Raw genomic sequence first — 5,203 nt, 5'->3', positions numbered from 1 at the left:
TCAAGCCTGGGACTGTGATGCCTCCCAGTTTGCTCTTGTTTCCTATGGCGACTTCTGCCACTCTGGGTCTCTTCTGGCTCCATCCATGAGAATTTGAGGGTTTTTCACTCCAGTTCTGTGAGGAAAGCTGTTGGGGCTGTGGTTATGATTGCATTAAATCTGTCTATCAGTTTTGGCTATTTTGACCATATTGGTTTTACCCACCCAGGAACAGGGGATAGCTTTCCATTTGCACATTTGAAACTTTTTGGTACATTTTCTACATAATGACATCAAGCATCGTACGGGATTTGTGCCTGTGTGTGATGCACCTTTGCTTCTTCTTTTTCTTCCATTCCCCTCCCCTCCCTTCACCCCTCTTCCTGTCCTTATTTGCAAAAACTTTTCCACTCTTTTCTTCTATTCTTTTTTCCCTTCTTTCCTCCCTCTCCCTTGTTCCCCTTCTTATTTGAACATTTTATTCCCATTTCTCAATATCTATTATACATTTTGGTTCCTAGTTACACTTTTGGTTTCTCACACAAGAGAAACAGCATGGTATTTAAACCTGTGTGTCCAAATTTTTTCACTTAAGAGTATGGTCTCAGGGTGCATCCATTTAGGTAGAAATGTCTCAGGCTTATCCTTCTTTACGGCAGAGTAGTACTCCATTGTATTAAAAAGCCACATCTTCTTTATCCATTTATTGGTTGAGGGGCAGTTAGGCTGTTTCCAAGATTTAGCTATTACAAAACTGTGCTGCTAAAAATGTGGGCGTGCATATATTGCTGTGGTTGGATGCTTTTAATTCTTTTGGGAAGAGACCCAGAAGGGGAACAGCTGGGTCAGATGGAACCTCTCATTTTAGCCTTTTGAGGAATCTCCACACTGATTTTCGCAGTGGCTACACCAGTCTGCACTCCCACCAACAGTGCAGAAGGGTTCCTTTCTCTCCACAGCCCCTTCTGCATTTGTTATTGGTTGATTTATTGGTAGCAGCCATTCTTTCTAGAGTGAGATGGATTCTCAGCATTGCTTTAATTTGCATCTTTCAAATGACCAGTGATGCTGAACATTTCTTCATATATTTATTTGACACTTCTACTTCTCCATCTGAGAAGCGTCTGTTCATTTCAGGTGCCCGTTTTTGGACTGGGTCTTAAATTTGGGTGGTCTGGGGTGGGGATTAAGCTCAGTGGTTCTGCTACCTGTCTCTCAAGCGCAAGGTCTCGAGTTTGATCCCTGGTATATGAACACACACACACACACACTCACACACACACACGCACACAATTTGGGAGGTCTGATGTTTTTTTTTAGTTGTTTATGTATTCTAGATAATAGCCCTTTGTCTGAGGAACAGCCGGCAAAGTTTTTTTTTCCCCCACACTGTGGATTGCCTCTTCACTCTCTTTGTGATTTCTTTTGCTATGAAAAAGCTTTTTAGTAAGATGAGATCCTAGTTGCTTCTTTGTAATATTTGCTGTGTAATTGGGATTTTATTCATAAAGTCTGTGCCTGCACCAATGTCTTCAAGAGTTCTACCTATTCTATTTTTAGCAGATTTAGTGTTTCTGTTTTAATATTGAGACCTTTAATCCATTTTGACTTTAGTTTAGTGCATGCTGAAAGCTATGGATCTAGTTTTAATCTTCAGTGTGTGGAAAGCCAGTTTTTCCAGCACCATTTATTAAAGAGGCCGTCTTTCTTCTGTTTGGCTCCTTTATCAAAGATGAGGCAGCTGAGTGTGTTTGGAATTATCTCTGCATCTTCTAATCTGTTCCACTGATCCTCAAGTCTGTTTCTTTGCCAGTACCATGCTATTATTACAGTGGCTTTGTAGTATAATTTCAAGTCAGAGATTGTGATGCCCCTGCCTTGCCTTTGTTGCCCAAAATTGCCTCTGCTACTCTAGGTCTCTTCTCATTGCAAATGAATTTTAGGTTTGTTTTCACCAATTCCATGAGATATGCTATGGCTATTTTGATGGGGATTGCATTAAATCTGTACAATAATTTTAGAAGCGTGGCCATTTTCACTATATTAGTTCTTCCTATCCAAGAACAAGGGATATCTTTCCATTTTCTGATGTCCTCTTCAATTTCCTTTTTCAGAGCACTGTAGTTTTCCATGTAAAGGTCTTTTACTTCCTTCATTAGATTGATTTGTAGGTATTTTTTTTTATGCTATTGTGAAAGGTGTCTTTTCCCTAATTTCTCTCTCAGTGAGTTTATCATTTGGATGCAGGAATGCTGTTGATTTTTGAGTGATTTGTCAGTCCTTGGCAGGACACTGAGATTCCATTATAGGGTCAGCCCGCCCAGCACCAGGCCCACCCCATGTAACCCAGGTACACAGCCTCCACGACAGGGCTATGAGGTTGGCCCAAGGGAAGGCTGGCTCCAGGATGCAAGTGTCTCTGAGGGTGTCAATGTCCTGGGGAGTCGAGAATTCATCTGGAAGGAAAGTGAACAGTCTCTAACCTAGGGAAGAGTGAGACCTAAGGACGAAGTAGGTTAGAATGGAGTCATGGTAGAGGGAAAGGGGGCCAGGGGCTGTTCACAGAGTCCTATTGTTGTTGTTTTAGTTGTGGTCTCGATATGTAGTTCAGGCTGAACTTGAACTCACTATGGAGCCCAGGTTGGCCTCGAACTCCTGGAGATCCTCCTCCCTCAGCCTCCAGAGTGCTGGGATCACAGGTGTGCACCACCACACCGGCTCCAATAGAGTTTAAAAAGAGTTAAATTACATTATCAGAGGATAAAAAGAGATATCATTAAAACAGTGCTATATTTTTCTCAAGCATTTGTTTAATTGATTCTGCTATCAAATAATACAGTTGCCTCTTTTTATTGTAATAGCCTTTCTGGACCATAACAGTTCACAGTGGAAAATAATATCCAGATAAATACTTACCTTCGTATCTTGACATTAAAAGTATATATATAGAAGGTAGGCCGGCCCTGATCCACCGCGGGAAGGAGAACCACGCCTGCTCCTGACTCAGCAGCCATCGCTCAAGCACTGGGAAGGTAGCCGCGCGGGTGCCCCTGAACCCCCATAACCTCCCCCACCTGCACTCTCGGACCTCCTGACTGTGCAAGTCTTTGGACCCACTCTGCAGAGGCAGAGGTGGTCATCAAGGGCATTTTTCTGAGTTCCCAACTTTGAACATCTTTAAGGTGTGGGAAACCTGTAATAGAACGTTGCGGAGTTCAACCATTCAGAAGGATGGGGAACTCAATCTGGGCCTTGCAGCCCAAGGTCAGTCAGCGTTATGGGGTTCAGCAATCAGCTAACTGAGATCAGGGGTCTTGCATCCTCGCTCTGTCAGTGTCCAAGTTGTGCTTGATCTTAATGTGTTGCTGATTGTATCAGTTGGGGTAAAGCATTGCCGTTGATTTGATGAGCTGTTTTCTCTGATGTTATGAAGATGAGAATGTCTGTGGGTCGTTAGAGACACAGAAGCTAGGGCGCAACTATATCAGGAAGATTTGGGTGAAAATCCAGAGATTAAACCAAGGACAGTCCAACAACAAAAATTAAAATGAGAAAACACTTAAGCAAGACACAACGACAGACTTCCAGTTCACCAATGGCAAACAGTAGGGCAAATGAGGATGAAAAGGCCGATAGTGAACCACCAGGACACCCTGAACTCAAAGCACAGGAAGTAACAAAACAGATCAATCAAGCTCTAGAAAAATTCAAAACAGAAATAATTTCCCAGATAACCATAGAGATAGTGAGCAAAATGGAAGTCATGATTCGAGACTCTAGAGCAGAAACTGACAAAAAAATAGATGAGCTCAGGACCATGATAGAAGCCATGAAGGCCCAGCATAAGAAAGAAATGGAAAAAATAAACACCCAACATAGGAAAGAAATGGAATCCATAAAACAGATTCAAACAGATATCCAGGAGATTAAACACTCTATTGAAAGTGTACGCAACAGAATAAAAGAATGCGAAGATAGGCTCTCAGATATAGAAGATAAGATTGCAGTCAGTGATCACGAAAAGAGAGGTCTCTTAAAAACAGTAAGAGATCATGAGAAATCGATCCAACAACTCCTAGATGATGCAAAGAAGAATAACATAAGACAGATAGGAATCCATGAAGTAGCAGGAGAAAATACAAATGACTTAAAAAAGCTGTTTGCAGAATTAATGACATAAAACTTCCCAAACAGAGGTGAAGAATTTGACATTCAGATAACTGAGGCATATAGGACCCCAACTAGCTACAATAAAAAAAAATCTACACCTAGACATATAATAATCAAGATCCCAGAAACCCAACAGAAGAACAAAATACTACAAGCAGTAAGAGAAAAGAAACAAATCACATACAAAGGAAAGCCCATCAGAATCACAGCAGACTTTTCAACACAAACCCTTGGGGCAAGGAGAGCCTGGAATGAGATATTTCAAGTACTAAAAGAGAACAACCTCCAACCTAGACTGATGTATCCAGCAAAACTCTCTTTCAAAATGGATGGGGAAATAAGACACTTCCACGACAAAGAACACCTGAGAAACTACATGAATACCAAACCAGCACTACAAGCAATTCTAAACAAGATCCTAGAAAAAGACAATGAAGGCAACAACACCATGAGGCCCAACAGAGCAAATCAAATAGGCAAGGCAAGAAATTAAAAGGAGAAGGTGAAAAAGTAAAAAGAGTCAACAAAAGGCCAATAACATGTCAATAATAAGTCAGTACATATCAGTTATAACCAGCAATGTCAATGGCCTCAACTCACCAATCAAGAGAAATAGACTGGCAAAATGGAATAAGAAGCAAAATCCAACAATATGTTGTATACAAGAAACACACCTAGTGCAAAAAGAAGCCCATAGACTGAAAGTGAAAAGATAGAAAACAATTCTCCATGTGACAGGAGCCCAGAAAAAAACAGGGGTAGCAATCTTATTTGCAGACAAAGTAAATTTCAAACCAAAACTGAATCTAGTATTATTGATGTAGGACAGTACTGGATCATACCTCTATGAATGTAAAATATCTAGTACCTGCTTTATGATACATAGTAGGGACCGTGCTTTATCAGAGCTACATTTAATGATATTACTCTAGAATGTTCTCTTTCCAGATGATGATCAAGAGGCTAATAAAAAAAACGGTGTCAGGTACCACAACAGCAACAGAACTTTGCTGTTGTCTGGATATTATTCTTTTCTTTGGTTTTTTTTTTTTTT

The sequence above is a fragment of the Fukomys damarensis genome, unplaced genomic scaffold (genome assembly GCF_012274545.1).
Source record: "Fukomys damarensis isolate Sample0158 unplaced genomic scaffold, DMR_v1.0_HiC HiC_scaffold_13, whole genome shotgun sequence".
NCBI classification, from domain to species: domain Eukaryota; kingdom Metazoa; phylum Chordata; class Mammalia; order Rodentia; family Bathyergidae; genus Fukomys; species Fukomys damarensis.
This window is presented reverse-complemented; position numbering follows the sequence as displayed.